Source organism: Anomaloglossus baeobatrachus, unplaced genomic scaffold (assembly GCF_048569485.1).
Source record: "Anomaloglossus baeobatrachus isolate aAnoBae1 unplaced genomic scaffold, aAnoBae1.hap1 Scaffold_4610, whole genome shotgun sequence".
NCBI classification, from domain to species: Eukaryota; Metazoa; Chordata; class Amphibia; order Anura; family Aromobatidae; genus Anomaloglossus; species Anomaloglossus baeobatrachus.
In genome coordinates this window covers 1-21,049 of record NW_027443952.1, presented here as the reverse complement: position 1 = coordinate 21,049, position 21,049 = coordinate 1, and the positions used below count along the sequence as shown (strand labels likewise).

Genomic DNA, 21,049 nt, shown 5'->3' with positions numbered 1-21,049 from the left:
TGACCACAGGTGTGATAACATCTAGAATTGGCATCTGGTGCGATCTCTCCGCTTCCACTCCAAAGAAAGTTACCTGTTTATTCCTATCATGCATTGGTTTTTGGGGTTTTCTTTGAGTAATGATGATCTCTTTAGTAGTCTGTTGGCGCCCTCTCCTGGAGGAATAGTTTGCTTGCTCTTGGACATTCTAAAAGAGAGGTCATGATAGACATTGAGCTTCTGAGCTCAATTGGGGACAGTCATGGGTGATGAATGTTTGCAACCTACTGCGAAGCCTCATACCGCAATATAAGGAACGTCAAATACTAAGAAAGGGCGGCCTATGAAAGAATTACTACTTTCAATAAGTACACTTAAACGGCTAATTGGGAATAGAAAAACTGTAAAAAGCCCTCTGAGAAAGCCCCCCTCTAACCTTTGATAGTAAGCTTTTCTGTAGTCTGCCTGTTGATGTATTTTCCGTTTGAACTGTGCACAACATGAAGAGACGGAACACTGGCGGCTTGTCACAATGCCCCCCGATGACATCACAATAGCGCTGCTGCCTAGAAAACAAGCTGCGCAGAAGAAGTTGTTCTTTGGGTGGGAGGGTGGGCTAGTGGAAGGAGGGGGCAATCTCTTTTTTTCCCGGGTGGTAGGGGGATGACAGGAGAAGGGAAGCGGGTGGTGAGAAAGGTACAGAGGGCAGGGTTTGGGGGCTGGGAAGGAAAGGGAAAAGATTAGGGTTTGGGGATGATGAAAGGGCTTTCTACGGGTAAGGATGGCAAAGGGTGGCAGTGACGGAAAGTCAGGCAACCTGTCCTGTCCGTCTTTTTGTATCGTGAATTGGAAAGACTGCAAGGGGGAGGGGAGTTGCTTGCGCCCTAAAGGAGGAGTTATTCAGATTCATTGCAGTGGGCGGCGGCTGCAAAACGCACCATTCTTCTTGTTTTGGCTCTGCAAAGCAGCCTTTTCAAGGGTTGGCTTGGGTGACAAAATGTCTTGTGTAGGCGTGGGTTTGTCTCCCTCTCGCTCTCTCTCCCTAAGATGTGTCCGGCATAGGCCAGGGTGCCACTCGAGGCCCAAACCAATTCTGGTTATCGCTTCTCGGCCTTTTGGCTAAGATCAAGTGTAGTATCTGTTCTTATCAGTTTAATATCTGATACGTCCCCTATCTGGGGACCATATATTAAATGGATTTTTAGAACAGGGAGATGGAAAAAGAGCTTGCTCTGTCCACTCCACGCATTGACCTGGTATTGCAGTACCTCCAGGAACGGTGCACCCCTTCTTAACCCAGTTTCCAAAAGCAGAACTCAATTCACCTGATTCATATTAGCCCGATTTAATGAATTGGAAGAAAGCATACGTCTTCATATGCACCTCAATTTGGCCCATTCACTTTTCACACTTCCTCCTTTTGTTTTTTATCTTTCACACTTTTGACTTTCTTTATTCATCCAAATAGCAAACTCATCACCACTCAACCTGACCAACTCGGCTATGTCCCCGTGCTGCAGTTCTCTGTCTTATCTAGATCATTTGCAATTGAATGGAATAGATCCCTTTTGGACAAAGTGGATTCACCTGCTGCTGCAGTGACCACAGGTGTGATAACATCTAGAATTGGCATCTGGTGCGATCTCTCCGCTTCCACTCCAAAGAAAGTTACCTGTTTATTCCTATCATGCATTGGTTTTTGGGGTTTTCTTTGAGTAATGATGATCTCTTTAGTAGTCTGTTGGCGCCCTCTCCTGGAGGAATAGTTTGCTTGCTCTTGGACATTCTAAAAGAGAGGTCATGATAGACATTGAGCTTCTGAGCTCAATTGGGGACAGTCATGGGTGATGAATGTTTGCAACCTACTGCGAAGCCTCATACCGCAATATAAGGAACGTCAAATACTAAGAAAGGGCGGCCTATGAAAGAATTACTACTTTCAATAAGTACACTTAAACGGCTAATTGGGAATAGAAAAACTGTAAAAAGCCCTCTGAGAAAGCCCCCCTCTAACCTTTGATAGTAAGCTTTTCTGTAGTCTGCCTGTTGATGTATTTTCCGTTTGAACTGTGCACAACATGAAGAGACGGAACACTGGCGGCTTGTCACAATGCCCCCCGATGACATCACAATAGCGCTGCTGCCTAGAAAACAAGCTGCGCAGAAGAAGTTGTTCTTTGGGTGGGAGGGTGGGCTAGTGGAAGGAGGGGGCAATCTCTTTTTTTCCCGGGTGGTAGGGGGATGACAGGAGAAGGGAAGCGGGTGGTGAGAAAGGTACAGAGGGCAGGGTTTGGGGGCTGGGAAGGAAAGGGAAAAGATTAGGGTTTGGGGATGATGAAAGGGCTTTCTACGGGTAAGGATGGCAAAGGGTGGCAGTGACGGAAAGTCAGGCAACCTGTCCTGTCCGTCTTTTTGTATCGTGAATTGGAAAGACTGCAAGGGGGAGGGGAGTTGCTTGCGCCCTAAAGGAGGAGTTATTCAGATTCATTGCAGTGGGCGGCGGCTGCAAAACGCACCATTCTTCTTGTTTTGGCTCTGCAAAGCAGCCTTTTCAAGGGTTGGCTTGGGTGACAAAATGTCTTGTGTAGGCGTGGGTTTGTCTCCCTCTCGCTCTCTCTCCCTAAGATGTGTCCGGCATAGGCCAGGGTGCCACTCGAGGCCCAAACCAATTCTGGTTATCGCTTCTCGGCCTTTTGGCTAAGATCAAGTGTAGTATCTGTTCTTATCAGTTTAATATCTGATACGTCCCCTATCTGGGGACCATATATTAAATGGATTTTTAGAACAGGGAGATGGAAAAAGAGCTTGCTCTGTCCACTCCACGCATTGACCTGGTATTGCAGTACCTCCAGGAACGGTGCACCCCTTCTTAACCCAGTTTCCAAAAGCAGAACTCAATTCACCTGATTCATATTAGCCCGATTTAATGAATTGGAAGAAAGCATACGTCTTCATATGCACCTCAATTTGGCCCATTCACTTTTCACACTTCCTCCTTTTGTTTTTTATCTTTCACACTTTTGACTTTCTTTATTCATCCAAATAGCAAACTCATCACCACTCAACCTGACCAACTCGGCTATGTCCCCGTGCTGCAGTTCTCTGTCTTATCTAGATCATTTGCAATTGAATGGAATAGATCCCTTTTGGACAAAGTGGATTCACCTGCTGCTGCAGTGACCACAGGTGTGATAACATCTAGAATTGGCATCTGGTGCGATCTCTCCGCTTCCACTCCAAAGAAAGTTACCTGTTTATTCCTATCATGCATTGGTTTTTGGGGTTTTCTTTGAGTAATGATGATCTCTTTAGTAGTCTGTTGGCGCCCTCTCCTGGAGGAATAGTTTGCTTGCTCTTGGACATTCTAAAAGAGAGGTCATGATAGACATTGAGCTTCTGAGCTCAATTGGGGACAGTCATGGGTGATGAATGTTTGCAACCTACTGCGAAGCCTCATACCGCAATATAAGGAACGTCAAATACTAAGAAAGGGCGGCCTATGAAAGAATTACTACTTTCAATAAGTACACTTAAACGGCTAATTGGGAATAGAAAAACTGTAAAAAGCCCTCTGAGAAAGCCCCCCTCTAACCTTTGATAGTAAGCTTTTCTGTAGTCTGCCTGTTGATGTATTTTCCGTTTGAACTGTGCACAACATGAAGAGACGGAACACTGGCGGCTTGTCACAATGCCCCCCGATGACATCACAATAGCGCTGCTGCCTAGAAAACAAGCTGCGCAGAAGAAGTTGTTCTTTGGGTGGGAGGGTGGGCTAGTGGAAGGAGGGGGCAATCTCTTTTTTTCCCGGGTGGTAGGGGGATGACAGGAGAAGGGAAGCGGGTGGTGAGAAAGGTACAGAGGGCAGGGTTTGGGGGCTGGGAAGGAAAGGGAAAAGATTAGGGTTTGGGGATGATGAAAGGGCTTTCTACGGGTAAGGATGGCAAAGGGTGGCAGTGACGGAAAGTCAGGCAACCTGTCCTGTCCGTCTTTTTGTATCGTGAATTGGAAAGACTGCAAGGGGGAGGGGAGTTGCTTGCGCCCTAAAGGAGGAGTTATTCAGATTCATTGCAGTGGGCGGCGGCTGCAAAACGCACCATTCTTCTTGTTTTGGCTCTGCAAAGCAGCCTTTTCAAGGGTTGGCTTGGGTGACAAAATGTCTTGTGTAGGCGTGGGTTTGTCTCCCTCTCGCTCTCTCTCCCTAAGATGTGTCCGGCATAGGCCAGGGTGCCACTCGAGGCCCAAACCAATTCTGGTTATCGCTTCTCGGCCTTTTGGCTAAGATCAAGTGTAGTATCTGTTCTTATCAGTTTAATATCTGATACGTCCCCTATCTGGGGACCATATATTAAATGGATTTTTAGAACAGGGAGATGGAAAAAGAGCTTGCTCTGTCCACTCCACGCATTGACCTGGTATTGCAGTACCTCCAGGAACGGTGCACCCCTTCTTAACCCAGTTTCCAAAAGCAGAACTCAATTCACCTGATTCATATTAGCCCGATTTAATGAATTGGAAGAAAGCATACGTCTTCATATGCACCTCAATTTGGCCCATTCACTTTTCACACTTCCTCCTTTTGTTTTTTATCTTTCACACTTTTGACTTTCTTTATTCATCCAAATAGCAAACTCATCACCACTCAACCTGACCAACTCGGCTATGTCCCCGTGCTGCAGTTCTCTGTCTTATCTAGATCATTTGCAATTGAATGGAATAGATCCCTTTTGGACAAAGTGGATTCACCTGCTGCTGCAGTGACCACAGGTGTGATAACATCTAGAATTGGCATCTGGTGCGATCTCTCCGCTTCCACTCCAAAGAAAGTTACCTGTTTATTCCTATCATGCATTGGTTTTTGGGGTTTTCTTTGAGTAATGATGATCTCTTTAGTAGTCTGTTGGCGCCCTCTCCTGGAGGAATAGTTTGCTTGCTCTTGGACATTCTAAAAGAGAGGTCATGATAGACATTGAGCTTCTGAGCTCAATTGGGGACAGTCATGGGTGATGAATGTTTGCAACCTACTGCGAAGCCTCATACCGCAATATAAGGAACGTCAAATACTAAGAAAGGGCGGCCTATGAAAGAATTACTACTTTCAATAAGTACACTTAAACGGCTAATTGGGAATAGAAAAACTGTAAAAAGCCCTCTGAGAAAGCCCCCCTCTAACCTTTGATAGTAAGCTTTTCTGTAGTCTGCCTGTTGATGTATTTTCCGTTTGAACTGTGCACAACATGAAGAGACGGAACACTGGCGGCTTGTCACAATGCCCCCCGATGACATCACAATAGCGCTGCTGCCTAGAAAACAAGCTGCGCAGAAGAAGTTGTTCTTTGGGTGGGAGGGTGGGCTAGTGGAAGGAGGGGGCAATCTCTTTTTTTCCCGGGTGGTAGGGGGATGACAGGAGAAGGGAAGCGGGTGGTGAGAAAGGTACAGAGGGCAGGGTTTGGGGGCTGGGAAGGAAAGGGAAAAGATTAGGGTTTGGGGATGATGAAAGGGCTTTCTACGGGTAAGGATGGCAAAGGGTGGCAGTGACGGAAAGTCAGGCAACCTGTCCTGTCCGTCTTTTTGTATCGTGAATTGGAAAGACTGCAAGGGGGAGGGGAGTTGCTTGCGCCCTAAAGGAGGAGTTATTCAGATTCATTGCAGTGGGCGGCGGCTGCAAAACGCACCATTCTTCTTGTTTTGGCTCTGCAAAGCAGCCTTTTCAAGGGTTGGCTTGGGTGACAAAATGTCTTGTGTAGGCGTGGGTTTGTCTCCCTCTCGCTCTCTCTCCCTAAGATGTGTCCGGCATAGGCCAGGGTGCCACTCGAGGCCCAAACCAATTCTGGTTATCGCTTCTCGGCCTTTTGGCTAAGATCAAGTGTAGTATCTGTTCTTATCAGTTTAATATCTGATACGTCCCCTATCTGGGGACCATATATTAAATGGATTTTTAGAACAGGGAGATGGGAAAAAGAGCTTGCTCTGTCCACTCCACGCATTGACCTGGTATTGCAGTACCTCCAGGAACGGTGCACCCCTTCTTAACCCAGTTTCCAAAAGCAGAACTCAATTCACCTGATTCATATTAGCCCGATTTAATGAATTGGAAGAAAGCATACGTCTTCATATGCACCTCAATTTGGCCCATTCACTTTTCACACTTCCTCCTTTTGTTTTTTATCTTTCACACTTTTGACTTTCTTTATTCATCCAAATAGCAAACTCATCACCACTCAACCTGACCAACTCGGCTATGTCCCCGTGCTGCAGTTCTCTGTCTTATCTAGATCATTTGCAATTGAATGGAATAGATCCCTTTTGGACAAAGTGGATTCACCTGCTGCTGCAGTGACCACAGGTGTGATAACATCTAGAATTGGCATCTGGTGCGATCTCTCCGCTTCCACTCCAAAGAAAGTTACCTGTTTATTCCTATCATGCATTGGTTTTTGGGGTTTTCTTTGAGTAATGATGATCTCTTTAGTAGTCTGTTGGCGCCCTCTCCTGGAGGAATAGTTTGCTTGCTCTTGGACATTCTAAAAGAGAGGTCATGATAGACATTGAGCTTCTGAGCTCAATTGGGGACAGTCATGGGTGATGAATGTTTGCAACCTACTGCGAAGCCTCATACCGCAATATAAGGAACGTCAAATACTAAGAAAGGGCGGCCTATGAAAGAATTACTACTTTCAATAAGTACACTTAAACGGCTAATTGGGAATAGAAAAACTGTAAAAAGCCCTCTGAGAAAGCCCCCCTCTAACCTTTGATAGTAAGCTTTTCTGTAGTCTGCCTGTTGATGTATTTTCCGTTTGAACTGTGCACAACATGAAGAGACGGAACACTGGCGGCTTGTCACAATGCCCCCCGATGACATCACAATAGCGCTGCTGCCTAGAAAACAAGCTGCGCAGAAGAAGTTGTTCTTTGGGTGGGAGGGTGGGCTAGTGGAAGGAGGGGGCAATCTCTTTTTTTCCCGGGTGGTAGGGGGATGACAGGAGAAGGGAAGCGGGTGGTGAGAAAGGTACAGAGGGCAGGGTTTGGGGGCTGGGAAGGAAAGGGAAAAGATTAGGGTTTGGGGATGATGAAAGGGCTTTCTACGGGTAAGGATGGCAAAGGGTGGCAGTGACGGAAAGTCAGGCAACCTGTCCTGTCCGTCTTTTTGTATCGTGAATTGGAAAGACTGCAAGGGGGAGGGGAGTTGCTTGCGCCCTAAAGGAGGAGTTATTCAGATTCATTGCAGTGGGCGGCGGCTGCAAAACGCACCATTCTTCTTGTTTTGGCTCTGCAAAGCAGCCTTTTCAAGGGTTGGCTTGGGTGACAAAATGTCTTGTGTAGGCGTGGGTTTGTCTCCCTCTCGCTCTCTCTCCCTAAGATGTGTCCGGCATAGGCCAGGGTGCCACTCGAGGCCCAAACCAATTCTGGTTATCGCTTCTCGGCCTTTTGGCTAAGATCAAGTGTAGTGTTGTTCGAAGAGGTGGTTTAAGCTCCAGGCCACCTTAGTACAATGATACAATGCACACTGGAAGGTTGCGCTTGCTAGTACTCTGGGTGGATAGTATATTCATCTAGTGGAAAACATGGCCCTTCCAGGATCGAGGCTATTAGACTGAGTAAGGGTGGGGGGCTATGGTACAACGTGCCCCAGGACTGACGACCCTGGAGTGAGTCTGAGCTTGCTGGCTTGGGACCCCGGCAAGCCTTGGGCTCTGTAGCACACCGTACCTTGCCTTTTCATACTTTTTGAGCATATTACCCTATCCCGGCCTTCTGGCTAGGAAGGGAAATTTTTATAATCCCGGTCGGAGGTCTGGTCAGCTTTGGGCTGAGAAACTAACACTCGGTTGGAGGTCCGGGTCAGCTTCGGCTGAGTAACCAACACCCGGTTGGAGGTCTGGGTCAGCTTCGGCTGAGAAACCAACACCCGGTTGGAGGTCCGGTTAGCCTTGGGCTGAGAAACCAACACCGGTTGACGGTCCGGGCAGTTTCGGCTGCGAAACCAACAACTAGTAGCTCTCTACTCCACTTGGGTAAGATGCCTGGGTGGACGCTGGGAGCAACGACAAGGCTCAACCAGGCTTCGGCTTGGGGGAGCACCGAAGATCCCTGACCCTTGCTGTGGCCTTCTGGCTCGGAGGGACGGGGTTGATTTTTGGGGACCCTCTCCTCATGGTGGGGTCCACACGAATCCTAGCCTTTGCACTGTTTTTGGTGTGACTTCGGTCATGCATTTTTTTGTGGTGCTTTGGAAAGCTTCATTAAATCAAAAAATCTGTTCTTATCAGTTTAATATCTGATACGTCCCCTATCTGGGGACCATATATTAAATGGATTTTTAGAACAGGGAGATGGAAAAAGAGCTTGCTCTGTCCACTCCACGCATTGACCTGGTATTGCAGTACCTCCAGGAACGGTGCACCCCTTCTTAACCCAGTTTCCAAAAGCAGAACTCAATTCACCTGATTCATATTAGCCCGATTTAATGAATTGGAAGAAAGCATACGTCTTCATATGCACCTCAATTTGGCCCATTCACTTTTCACACTTCCTCCTTTTGTTTTTTATCTTTCACACTTTTGACTTTCTTTATTCATCCAAATAGCAAACTCATCACCACTCAACCTGACCAACTCGGCTATGTCCCCGTGCTGCAGTTCTCTGTCTTATCTAGATCATTTGCAATTGAATGGAATAGATCCCTTTTGGACAAAGTGGATTCACCTGCTGCTGCAGTGACCACAGGTGTGATAACATCTAGAATTGGCATCTGGTGCGATCTCTCCGCTTCCACTCCAAAGAAAGTTACCTGTTTATTCCTATCATGCATTGGTTTTTGGGGTTTTCTTTGAGTAATGATGATCTCTTTAGTAGTCTGTTGGCGCCCTCTCCTGGAGGAATAGTTTGCTTGCTCTTGGACATTCTAAAAGAGAGGTCATGATAGACATTGAGCTTCTGAGCTCAATTGGGGACAGTCATGGGTGATGAATGTTTGCAACCTACTGCGAAGCCTCATACCGCAATATAAGGAACGTCAAATACTAAGAAAGGGCGGCCTATGAAAGAATTACTACTTTCAATAAGTACACTTAAACGGCTAATTGGGAATAGAAAAACTGTAAAAAGCCCTCTGAGAAAGCCCCCCTCTAACCTTTGATAGTAAGCTTTTCTGTAGTCTGCCTGTTGATGTATTTTCCGTTTGAACTGTGCACAACATGAAGAGACGGAACACTGGCGGCTTGTCACAATGCCCCCCGATGACATCACAATAGCGCTGCTGCCTAGAAAACAAGCTGCGCAGAAGAAGTTGTTCTTTGGGTGGGAGGGTGGGCTAGTGGAAGGAGGGGGCAATCTCTTTTTTTCCCGGGTGGTAGGGGGATGACAGGAGAAGGGAAGCGGGTGGTGAGAAAGGTACAGAGGGCAGGGTTTGGGGGCTGGGAAGGAAAGGGAAAAGATTAGGGTTTGGGGATGATGAAAGGGCTTTCTACGGGTAAGGATGGCAAAGGGTGGCAGTGACGGAAAGTCAGGCAACCTGTCCTGTCCGTCTTTTTGTATCGTGAATTGGAAAGACTGCAAGGGGGAGGGGAGTTGCTTGCGCCCTAAAGGAGGAGTTATTCAGATTCATTGCAGTGGGCGGCGGCTGCAAAACGCACCATTCTTCTTGTTTTGGCTCTGCAAAGCAGCCTTTTCAAGGGTTGGCTTGGGTGACAAAATGTCTTGTGTAGGCGTGGGTTTGTCTCCCTCTCGCTCTCTCTCCCTAAGATGTGTCCGGCATAGGCCAGGGTGCCACTCGAGGCCCAAACCAATTCTGGTTATCGCTTCTCGGCCTTTTGGCTAAGATCAAGTGTAGTCCCTTCATTGGGTTTGCCTTGGTCTTGGCTGGGAGGGGCCCGGGCTTGCACAACCGCCGGCCTTGGGGATTGTTGCGCCTTTTGGTGCTTACGTCCCCTTTTGGCTGGTGGTTCCTGGGCTCGGGAGGCGATCACCTGCGGCACTGCGCTTTTGTGTGGTGGCCGATGACCGTTTCTGAAATTTGCGGATGAAATCTCATCTGTTCTTATCAGTTTAATATCTGATACGTCCCCTATCTGGGGACCATATATTAAATGGATTTTTAGAACAGGGAGATGGAAAAAGAGCTTGCTCTGTCCACTCCACGCATTGACCTGGTATTGCAGTACCTCCAGGAACGGTGCACCCCTTCTTAACCCAGTTTCCAAAAGCAGAACTCAATTCACCTGATTCATATTAGCCCGATTTAATGAATTGGAAGAAAGCATACGTCTTCATATGCACCTCAATTTGGCCCATTCACTTTTCACACTTCCTCCTTTTGTTTTTTATCTTTCACACTTTTGACTTTCTTTATTCATCCAAATAGCAAACTCATCACCACTCAACCTGACCAACTCGGCTATGTCCCCGTGCTGCAGTTCTCTGTCTTATCTAGATCATTTGCAATTGAATGGAATAGATCCCTTTTGGACAAAGTGGATTCACCTGCTGCTGCAGTGACCACAGGTGTGATAACATCTAGAATTGGCATCTGGTGCGATCTCTCCGCTTCCACTCCAAAGAAAGTTACCTGTTTATTCCTATCATGCATTGGTTTTTGGGGTTTTCTTTGAGTAATGATGATCTCTTTAGTAGTCTGTTGGCGCCCTCTCCTGGAGGAATAGTTTGCTTGCTCTTGGACATTCTAAAAGAGAGGTCATGATAGACATTGAGCTTCTGAGCTCAATTGGGGACAGTCATGGGTGATGAATGTTTGCAACCTACTGCGAAGCCTCATACCGCAATATAAGGAACGTCAAATACTAAGAAAGGGCGGCCTATGAAAGAATTACTACTTTCAATAAGTACACTTAAACGGCTAATTGGGAATAGAAAAACTGTAAAAAGCCCTCTGAGAAAGCCCCCCTCTAACCTTTGATAGTAAGCTTTTCTGTAGTCTGCCTGTTGATGTATTTTCCGTTTGAACTGTGCACAACATGAAGAGACGGAACACTGGCGGCTTGTCACAATGCCCCCCGATGACATCACAATAGCGCTGCTGCCTAGAAAACAAGCTGCGCAGAAGAAGTTGTTCTTTGGGTGGGAGGGTGGGCTAGTGGAAGGAGGGGGCAATCTCTTTTTTTCCCGGGTGGTAGGGGGATGACAGGAGAAGGGAAGCGGGTGGTGAGAAAGGTACAGAGGGCAGGGTTTGGGGGCTGGGAAGGAAAGGGAAAAGATTAGGGTTTGGGGATGATGAAAGGGCTTTCTACGGGTAAGGATGGCAAAGGGTGGCAGTGACGGAAAGTCAGGCAACCTGTCCTGTCCGTCTTTTTGTATCGTGAATTGGAAAGACTGCAAGGGGGAGGGGAGTTGCTTGCGCCCTAAAGGAGGAGTTATTCAGATTCATTGCAGTGGGCGGCGGCTGCAAAACGCACCATTCTTCTTGTTTTGGCTCTGCAAAGCAGCCTTTTCAAGGGTTGGCTTGGGTGACAAAATGTCTTGTGTAGGCGTGGGTTTGTCTCCCTCTCGCTCTCTCTCCCTAAGATGTGTCCGGCATAGGCCAGGGTGCCACTCGAGGCCCAAACCAATTCTGGTTATCGCTTCTCGGCCTTTTGGCTAAGATCAAGTGTAGTATCTGTTCTTATCAGTTTAATATCTGATACGTCCCCTATCTGGGGACCATATATTAAATGGATTTTTAGAACAGGGAGATGGAAAAAGAGCTTGCTCTGTCCACTCCACGCATTGACCTGGTATTGCAGTACCTCCAGGAACGGTGCACCCCTTCTTAACCCAGTTTCCAAAAGCAGAACTCAATTCACCTGATTCATATTAGCCCGATTTAATGAATTGGAAGAAAGCATACGTCTTCATATGCACCTCAATTTGGCCCATTCACTTTTCACACTTCCTCCTTTTGTTTTTTATCTTTCACACTTTTGACTTTCTTTATTCATCCAAATAGCAAACTCATCACCACTCAACCTGACCAACTCGGCTATGTCCCCGTGCTGCAGTTCTCTGTCTTATCTAGATCATTTGCAATTGAATGGAATAGATCCCTTTTGGACAAAGTGGATTCACCTGCTGCTGCAGTGACCACAGGTGTGATAACATCTAGAATTGGCATCTGGTGCGATCTCTCCGCTTCCACTCCAAAGAAAGTTACCTGTTTATTCCTATCATGCATTGGTTTTTGGGGTTTTCTTTGAGTAATGATGATCTCTTTAGTAGTCTGTTGGCGCCCTCTCCTGGAGGAATAGTTTGCTTGCTCTTGGACATTCTAAAAGAGAGGTCATGATAGACATTGAGCTTCTGAGCTCAATTGGGGACAGTCATGGGTGATGAATGTTTGCAACCTACTGCGAAGCCTCATACCGCAATATAAGGAACGTCAAATACTAAGAAAGGGCGGCCTATGAAAGAATTACTACTTTCAATAAGTACACTTAAACGGCTAATTGGGAATAGAAAAACTGTAAAAAGCCCTCTGAGAAAGCCCCCCTCTAACCTTTGATAGTAAGCTTTTCTGTAGTCTGCCTGTTGATGTATTTTCCGTTTGAACTGTGCACAACATGAAGAGACGGAACACTGGCGGCTTGTCACAATGCCCCCCGATGACATCACAATAGCGCTGCTGCCTAGAAAACAAGCTGCGCAGAAGAAGTTGTTCTTTGGGTGGGAGGGTGGGCTAGTGGAAGGAGGGGGCAATCTCTTTTTTTCCCGGGTGGTAGGGGGATGACAGGAGAAGGGAAGCGGGTGGTGAGAAAGGTACAGAGGGCAGGGTTTGGGGGCTGGGAAGGAAAGGGAAAAGATTAGGGTTTGGGGATGATGAAAGGGCTTTCTACGGGTAAGGATGGCAAAGGGTGGCAGTGACGGAAAGTCAGGCAACCTGTCCTGTCCGTCTTTTTGTATCGTGAATTGGAAAGACTGCAAGGGGGAGGGGAGTTGCTTGCGCCCTAAAGGAGGAGTTATTCAGATTCATTGCAGTGGGCGGCGGCTGCAAAACGCACCATTCTTCTTGTTTTGGCTCTGCAAAGCAGCCTTTTCAAGGGTTGGCTTGGGTGACAAAATGTCTTGTGTAGGCGTGGGTTTGTCTCCCTCTCGCTCTCTCTCCCTAAGATGTGTCCGGCATAGGCCAGGGTGCCACTCGAGGCCCAAACCAATTCTGGTTATCGCTTCTCGGCCTTTTGGCTAAGATCAAGTGTAGTATCTGTTCTTATCAGTTTAATATCTGATACGTCCCCTATCTGGGGACCATATATTAAATGGATTTTTAGAACAGGGAGATGGAAAAAGAGCTTGCTCTGTCCACTCCACGCATTGACCTGGTATTGCAGTACCTCCAGGAACGGTGCACCCCTTCTTAACCCAGTTTCCAAAAGCAGAACTCAATTCACCTGATTCATATTAGCCCGATTTAATGAATTGGAAGAAAGCATACGTCTTCATATGCACCTCAATTTGGCCCATTCACTTTTCACACTTCCTCCTTTTGTTTTTTATCTTTCACACTTTTGACTTTCTTTATTCATCCAAATAGCAAACTCATCACCACTCAACCTGACCAACTCGGCTATGTCCCCGTGCTGCAGTTCTCTGTCTTATCTAGATCATTTGCAATTGAATGGAATAGATCCCTTTTGGACAAAGTGGATTCACCTGCTGCTGCAGTGACCACAGGTGTGATAACATCTAGAATTGGCATCTGGTGCGATCTCTCCGCTTCCACTCCAAAGAAAGTTACCTGTTTATTCCTATCATGCATTGGTTTTTGGGGTTTTCTTTGAGTAATGATGATCTCTTTAGTAGTCTGTTGGCGCCCTCTCCTGGAGGAATAGTTTGCTTGCTCTTGGACATTCTAAAAGAGAGGTCATGATAGACATTGAGCTTCTGAGCTCAATTGGGGACAGTCATGGGTGATGAATGTTTGCAACCTACTGCGAAGCCTCATACCGCAATATAAGGAACGTCAAATACTAAGAAAGGGCGGCCTATGAAAGAATTACTACTTTCAATAAGTACACTTAAACGGCTAATTGGGAATAGAAAAACTGTAAAAAGCCCTCTGAGAAAGCCCCCCTCTAACCTTTGATAGTAAGCTTTTCTGTAGTCTGCCTGTTGATGTATTTTCCGTTTGAACTGTGCACAACATGAAGAGACGGAACACTGGCGGCTTGTCACAATGCCCCCCGATGACATCACAATAGCGCTGCTGCCTAGAAAACAAGCTGCGCAGAAGAAGTTGTTCTTTGGGTGGGAGGGTGGGCTAGTGGAAGGAGGGGGCAATCTCTTTTTTTCCCGGGTGGTAGGGGGATGACAGGAGAAGGGAAGCGGGTGGTGAGAAAGGTACAGAGGGCAGGGTTTGGGGGCTGGGAAGGAAAGGGAAAAGATTAGGGTTTGGGGATGATGAAAGGGCTTTCTACGGGTAAGGATGGCAAAGGGTGGCAGTGACGGAAAGTCAGGCAACCTGTCCTGTCCGTCTTTTTGTATCGTGAATTGGAAAGACTGCAAGGGGGAGGGGAGTTGCTTGCGCCCTAAAGGAGGAGTTATTCAGATTCATTGCAGTGGGCGGCGGCTGCAAAACGCACCATTCTTCTTGTTTTGGCTCTGCAAAGCAGCCTTTTCAAGGGTTGGCTTGGGTGACAAAATGTCTTGTGTAGGCGTGGGTTTGTCTCCCTCTCGCTCTCTCTCCCTAAGATGTGTCCGGCATAGGCCAGGGTGCCACTCGAGGCCCAAACCAATTCTGGTTATCGCTTCTCGGCCTTTTGGCTAAGATCAAGTGTAGTATCTGTTCTTATCAGTTTAATATCTGATACGTCCCCTATCTGGGGACCATATATTAAATGGATTTTTAGAACAGGGAGATGGAAAAAGAGCTTGCTCTGTCCACTCCACGCATTGACCTGGTATTGCAGTACCTCCAGGAACGGTGCACCCCTTCTTAACCCAGTTTCCAAAAGCAGAACTCAATTCACCTGATTCATATTAGCCCGATTTAATGAATTGGAAGAAAGCATACGTCTTCATATGCACCTCAATTTGGCCCATTCACTTTTCACACTTCCTCCTTTTGTTTTTTATCTTTCACACTTTTGACTTTCTTTATTCATCCAAATAGCAAACTCATCACCACTCAACCTGACCAACTCGGCTATGTCCCCGTGCTGCAGTTCTCTGTCTTATCTAGATCATTTGCAATTGAATGGAATAGATCCCTTTTGGACAAAGTGGATTCACCTGCTGCTGCAGTGACCACAGGTGTGATAACATCTAGAATTGGCATCTGGTGCGATCTCTCCGCTTCCACTCCAAAGAAAGTTACCTGTTTATTCCTATCATGCATTGGTTTTTGGGGTTTTCTTTGAGTAATGATGATCTCTTTAGTAGTCTGTTGGCGCCCTCTCCTGGAGGAATAGTTTGCTTGCTCTTGGACATTCTAAAAGAGAGGTCATGATAGACATTGAGCTTCTGAGCTCAATTGGGGACAGTCATGGGTGATGAATGTTTGCAACCTACTGCGAAGCCTCATACCGCAATATAAGGAACGTCAAATACTAAGAAAGGGCGGCCTATGAAAGAATTACTACTTTCAATAAGTACACTTAAACGGCTAATTGGGAATAGAAAAACTGTAAAAAGCCCTCTGAGAAAGCCCCCCTCTAACCTTTGATAGTAAGCTTTTCTGTAGTCTGCCTGTTGATGTATTTTCCGTTTGAACTGTGCACAACATGAAGAGACGGAACACTGGCGGCTTGTCACAATGCCCCCCGATGACATCACAATAGCGCTGCTGCCTAGAAAACAAGCTGCGCAGAAGAAGTTGTTCTTTGGGTGGGAGGGTGGGCTAGTGGAAGGAGGGGGCAATCTCTTTTTTTCCCGGGTGGTAGGGGGATGACAGGAGAAGGGAAGCGGGTGGTGAGAAAGGTACAGAGGGCAGGGTTTGGGGGCTGGGAAGGAAAGGGAAAAGATTAGGGTTTGGGGATGATGAAAGGGCTTTCTACGGGTAAGGATGGCAAAGGGTGGCAGTGACGGAAAGTCAGGCAACCTGTCCTGTCCGTCTTTTTGTATCGTGAATTGGAAAGACTGCAAGGGGGAGGGGAGTTGCTTGCGCCCTAAAGGAGGAGTTATTCAGATTCATTGCAGTGGGCGGCGGCTGCAAAACGCACCATTCTTCTTGTTTTGGCTCTGCAAAGCAGCCTTTTCAAGGGTTGGCTTGGGTGACAAAATGTCTTGTGTAGGCGTGGGTTTGTCTCCCTCTCGCTCTCTCTCCCTAAGATGTGTCCGGCATAGGCCAGGGTGCCACTCGAGGCCCAAACCAATTCTGGTTATCGCTTCTCGGCCTTTTGGCTAAGATCAAGTGTAGTATCTGTTCTTATCAGTTTAATATCTGATACGTCCCCTATCTGGGGACCATATATTAAATGGATTTTTAGAACAGGGAGATGGAAAAAGAGCTTGCTCTGTCCACTCCACGCATTGACCTGGTATTGCAGTACCTCCAGGAACGGTGCACCCCTTCTTAACCCAGTTTCCAAAAGCAGAACTCAATTCACCTGATTCATATTAGCCCGATTTAATGAATTGGAAGAAAGCATACGTCTTCATATGCACCTCAATTTGGCCCATTCACTTTTCACACTTCCTCCTTTTGTTTTTTATCTTTCACACTTTTGACTTTCTTTATTCATCCAAATAGCAAACTCATCACCACTCAACCTGACCAACTCGGCTATGTCCCCGTGCTGCAGTTCTCTGTCTTATCTAGATCATTTGCAATTGAATGGAATAGATCCCTTTTGGACAAAGTGGATTCACCTGCTGCTGCAGTGACCACAGGTGTGATAACATCTAGAATTGGCATCTGGTGCGATCTCTCCGCTTCCACTCCAAAGAAAGTTACCTGTTTATTCCTATCATGCATTGGTTTTTGGGGTTTTCTTTGAGTAATGATGATCTCTTTAGTAGTCTGTTGGCGCCCTCTCCTGGAGGAATAGTTTGCTTGCTCTTGGACATTCTAAAAGAGAGGTCATGATAGACATTGAGCTTCTGAGCTCAATTGGGGACAGTCATGGGTGATGAATGTTTGCAACCTACTGCGAAGCCTCATACCGCAATATAAGGAACGTCAAATACTAAGAAAGGGCGGCCTATGAAAGAATTACTACTTTCAATAAGTACACTTAAACGGCTAATTGGGAATAGAAAAACTGTAAAAAGCCCTCTGAGAAAGCCCCCCTCTAACCTTTGATAGTAAGCTTTTCTGTAGTCTGCCTGTTGATGTATTTTCCGTTTGAACTGTGCACAACATGAAGAGACGGAACACTGGCGGCTTGTCACAATGCCCCCCGATGACATCACAATAGCGCTGCTGCCTAGAAAACAAGCTGCGCAGAAGAAGTTGTTCTTTGGGTGGGAGGGTGGGCTAGTGGAAGGAGGGGGCAATCTCTTTTTTTCCCGGGTGGTAGGGGGATGACAGGAGAAGGGAAGCGGGTGGTGAGAAAGGTACAGAGGGCAGGGTTTGGGGGCTGGGAAGGAAAGGGAAAAGATTAGGGTTTGGGGATGATGAAAGGGCTTTCTACGGGTAAGGATGGCAAAGGGTGGCAGTGACGGAAAGTCAGGCAACCTGTCCTGTCCGTCTTTTTGTATCGTGAATTGGAAAGACTGCAAGGGGGAGGGGAGTTGCTTGCGCCCTAAAGGAGGAGTTATTCAGATTCATTGCAGTGTGGCGGCGGCTGCAAAACGCACCATTCTTCTTGTTTTGGCTCTGCAAAGCAGCCTTTTCAAGGGTTGGCTTGGGTGACAAAATGTCTTGTGTAGGCGTGGGTTTGTCTCCCTCTCGCTCTCTCTCCCTAAGATGTGTCCGGCATAGGCCAGGGTGCCACTCGAGGCCCAAACCAATTCTGGTTATCGCTTCTCGGCCTTTTGGCTAAGATCAAGTGTAGTATCTGTTCTTATCAGTTTAATATCTGATACGTCCCCTATCTGGGGACCATATATTAAATGGATTTTTAGAACAGGGAGATGGAAAAAGAGCTTGCTCTGTCCACTCCACGCATTGACCTGGTATTGCAGTACCTCCAGGAACGGTGCACCCCTTCTTAACCCAGTTTCCAAAAGCAGAACTCAATTCACCTGATTCATATTAGCCCGATTTAATGAATTGGAAGAAAGCATACGTCTTCATATGCACCTCAATTTGGCCCATTCACTTTTCACACTTCCTCCTTTTGTTTTTTATCTTTCACACTTTTGACTTTCTTTATTCATCCAAATAGCAAACTCATCACCACTCAACCTGACCAACTCGGCTATGTCCCCGTGCTGCAGTTCTCTGTCTTATCTAGATCATTTGCAATTGAATGGAATAGATCCCTTTTGGACAAAGTGGATTCACCTGCTGCTGCAGTGACCACAGGTGTGATAACATCTAGAATTGGCATCTGGTGCGATCTCTCCGCTTCCACTCCAAAGAAAGTTACCTGTTTATTCCTATCATGCATTGGTTTTTGGGGTTTTCTTTGAGTAATGATGATCTCTTTAGTAGTCTGTTGGCGCCCTCTCCTGGAGGAATAGTTTGCTTGCTCTTGGACATTCTAAAAGAGAGGTCATGATAGACATTGAGCTTCTGAGCTCAATTGGGGACAGTCATGGGTGATGAATGTTTGCAACCTACTGCGAAGCCTCATACCGCAATATAAGGAACGTCAAATACTAAGAAAGGGCGGCCTATGAAAGAATTACTACTTTCAATAAGTACACTTAAACGGCTAATTGGGAATAGAAAAACTGTAAAAAGCCCTCTGAGAAAGCCCCCCTCTAACCTTTGATAGTAAGCTTTTCTGTAGTCTGCCTGTTGATGTATTTTCCGTTTGAACTGTGCACAACATGAAGAGACGGAACACTGGCGGCTTGTCACAATGCCCCCCGATGACATCACAATAGCGCTGCTGCCTAGAAAACAAGCTGCGCAGAAGAAGTTGTTCTTTGGGTGGGAGGGTGGGCTAGTGGAAGGAGGGGGCAATCTCTTTTTTTCCCGGGTGGTAGGGGGATGACAGGAGAAGGGAAGCGGGTGGTGAGAAAGGTACAGAGGGCAGGGTTTGGGGGCTGGGAAGGAAAGGGAAAAGATTAGGGTTTGGGGATGATGAAAGGGCTTTCTACGGGTAAGGATGGCAAAGGGTGGCAGTGACGGAAAGTCAGGCAACCTGTCCTGTCCGTCTTTTTGTATCGTGAATTGGAAAGACTGCAAGGGGGAGGGGAGTTGCTTGCGCCCTAAAGGAGGAGTTATTCAGATTCATTGCAGTGGGCGGCGGCTGCAAAACGCACCATTCTTCTTGTTTTGGCTCTGCAAAGCAGCCTTTTCAAGGGTTGGCTTGGGTGACAAAATGTCTTGTGTAGGCGTGGGTTTGTCTCCCTCTCGCTCTCTCTCCCTAAGATGTGTCCGGCATAGGCCAGGGTGCCACTCGAGGCCCAAACCAATTCTGGTTATCGCTTCTCGGCCTTTTGGCTAAGATCAAGTGTAGTATCTGTTCTTATCAGTTTAATATCTGATACGTCCCCTATCTGGGGACCATATATTAAATGGATTTTTAGAACAGGGAGATGGAAAAAGAGCTTGCTCTGTCCACTCCACGCATTGACCTGGTATTGCAGTACCTCCAGGAACGGTGCACCCCTTCTTAACCCAGTTTCCAAAAGCAGAACTCAATTCACCTGATTCATATTAGCCCGATTTAATGAATTGGAAGAAAGCATACGTCTTCATATGCACCTCAATTTGGCCCATTCACTTTTCACACTTCCTCCTTTTGTTTTTTATCTTTCACACTTTTGACTTTCTTTATTCATCCAAATAGCAAACTCATCACCACTCAACCTGACCAACTCGGCTATGTCCCCGTGCTGCAGTTCTCTGTCTTATCTAGATCATTTGCAATTGAATGGAATAGATCCCTTTTGGACAAAGTGGATTCACCTGCTGCTGCAGTGACCACAGGTGTGATAACATCTAGAATTGGCATCTGGTGCGATCTCTCCGCTTCCACTCCAAAGAAAGTTACCTGTTTATTCCTATCATGCATTGGTTTTTGGGGTTTTCTTTGAGTAATGATGATCTCTTTAGTAGTCTGTTGGCGCCCTCTCCTGGAGGAATAGTTTGCTTGCTCTTGGACATTCTAAAAGAGAGGTCATGATAGACATTGAGCTTCTGAGCTCAATTGGGGACAGTCATGGGTGATGAATGTTTGCAACCTACTGCGAAGCCTCATACCGCAATATAAGGAACGTCAAATACTAAGAAAGGGCGGCCTATGAAAGAATTACTACTTTCAATAAGTACACTTAAACGGCTAATTGGGAATAGAAAAACTGTAAAAAGCCCTCTGAGAAAGCCCCCCTCTAACCTTTGATAGTAAGCTTTTCTGTAGTCTGCCTGTTGATGTATTTTCCGTTTGAACTGTGCACAACATGAAGAGACGGAACACTGGCGGCTTGTCACAATGCCCCCCGATGACATCACAATAGCGCTGCTGCCTAGAAAACAAGCTGCGCAGAAGAAGTTGTTCTTTGGGTGGGAGGGTGGGCTAGTGGAAGGAGGGGGCAATCTCTTTTTTTCCCGGGTGGTAGGGGGATGACAGGAGAAGGGAAGCGGGTGGTGAGAAAGGTACAGAGGGCAGGGTTTGGGGGCTGGGAAGGAAAGGGAAAAGATTAGGGTTTGGGGATGATGAAAGGGCTTTCTACGGGTAAGGATGGCAAAGGGTGGCAGTGACGGAAAGTCAGGCAACCTGTCCTGTCCGTCTTTTTGTATCGTGAATTGGAAAGACTGCAAGGGGGAGGGGAGTTGCTTGCGCCCTAAAGGAGGAGTTATTCAGATTCATTGCAGTGGGCGGCGGCTGCAAAACGCACCATTCTTCTTGTTTTGGCTCTGCAAAGCAGCCTTTTCAAGGGTTGGCTTGGGTGACAAAATGTCTTGTGTAGGCGTGGGTTTGTCTCCCTCTCGCTCTCTCTCCCTAAGATGTGTCCGGCATAGGCCAGGGTGCCACTCGAGGCCCAAACCAATTCTGGTTATCGCTTCTCGGCCTTTTGGCTAAGATCA

General features: G+C 46.8%; 12 non-coding genes across 12 annotated transcripts; all 12 read left to right on the top strand.

Moving 5' to 3' along the window:
* The first annotated feature begins 1,078 nt into the window (after nucleotides 1-1,078).
* Nucleotides 1,079-1,269, top strand: LOC142280677 (U2 spliceosomal RNA). Its single transcript, XR_012742885.1, has one exon. It is a non-coding gene; the product is annotated as a U2 spliceosomal RNA (small nuclear RNA).
* A 1,387-nt stretch (nucleotides 1,270-2,656) lies between these two features.
* On the top strand, nucleotides 2,657-2,847 carry LOC142280676 (U2 spliceosomal RNA). Its single transcript, XR_012742884.1, has one exon. It is a non-coding gene; the product is annotated as a U2 spliceosomal RNA (small nuclear RNA).
* Nucleotides 2,848-4,234: 1,387 nt separating this feature from the next.
* On the top strand, nucleotides 4,235-4,425 carry LOC142280675 (U2 spliceosomal RNA). The gene has a single exon (XR_012742883.1). It is a non-coding gene; the product is annotated as a U2 spliceosomal RNA (small nuclear RNA).
* Nucleotides 4,426-5,812: 1,387 nt separating this feature from the next.
* LOC142280686 (U2 spliceosomal RNA) lies at nucleotides 5,813-6,004 on the top strand. Its single transcript, XR_012742894.1, has one exon. It is a non-coding gene; the product is annotated as a U2 spliceosomal RNA (small nuclear RNA).
* Nucleotides 6,005-8,193: 2,189 nt separating this feature from the next.
* On the top strand, nucleotides 8,194-8,388 carry LOC142280687 (U2 spliceosomal RNA). Its single transcript, XR_012742895.1, has one exon. It is a non-coding gene; the product is annotated as a U2 spliceosomal RNA (small nuclear RNA).
* Nucleotides 8,389-9,980: 1,592 nt separating this feature from the next.
* On the top strand, nucleotides 9,981-10,164 carry LOC142280688 (U2 spliceosomal RNA). Its single transcript, XR_012742896.1, has one exon. It is a non-coding gene; the product is annotated as a U2 spliceosomal RNA (small nuclear RNA).
* Nucleotides 10,165-11,551: 1,387 nt separating this feature from the next.
* LOC142280674 (U2 spliceosomal RNA) lies at nucleotides 11,552-11,742 on the top strand. The gene has a single exon (XR_012742882.1). It is a non-coding gene; the product is annotated as a U2 spliceosomal RNA (small nuclear RNA).
* A 1,387-nt stretch (nucleotides 11,743-13,129) lies between these two features.
* Nucleotides 13,130-13,320, top strand: LOC142280691 (U2 spliceosomal RNA). The gene has a single exon (XR_012742899.1). It is a non-coding gene; the product is annotated as a U2 spliceosomal RNA (small nuclear RNA).
* A 1,387-nt stretch (nucleotides 13,321-14,707) lies between these two features.
* LOC142280690 (U2 spliceosomal RNA) lies at nucleotides 14,708-14,898 on the top strand. The gene has a single exon (XR_012742898.1). It is a non-coding gene; the product is annotated as a U2 spliceosomal RNA (small nuclear RNA).
* Nucleotides 14,899-16,285: 1,387 nt separating this feature from the next.
* LOC142280689 (U2 spliceosomal RNA) lies at nucleotides 16,286-16,476 on the top strand. The gene has a single exon (XR_012742897.1). It is a non-coding gene; the product is annotated as a U2 spliceosomal RNA (small nuclear RNA).
* Nucleotides 16,477-17,864: 1,388 nt separating this feature from the next.
* Nucleotides 17,865-18,055, top strand: LOC142280684 (U2 spliceosomal RNA). Its single transcript, XR_012742892.1, has one exon. It is a non-coding gene; the product is annotated as a U2 spliceosomal RNA (small nuclear RNA).
* Nucleotides 18,056-19,442: 1,387 nt separating this feature from the next.
* Nucleotides 19,443-19,633, top strand: LOC142280673 (U2 spliceosomal RNA). Its single transcript, XR_012742881.1, has one exon. It is a non-coding gene; the product is annotated as a U2 spliceosomal RNA (small nuclear RNA).
* Nucleotides 19,634-21,049: the final 1,416 nt, after the last annotated feature.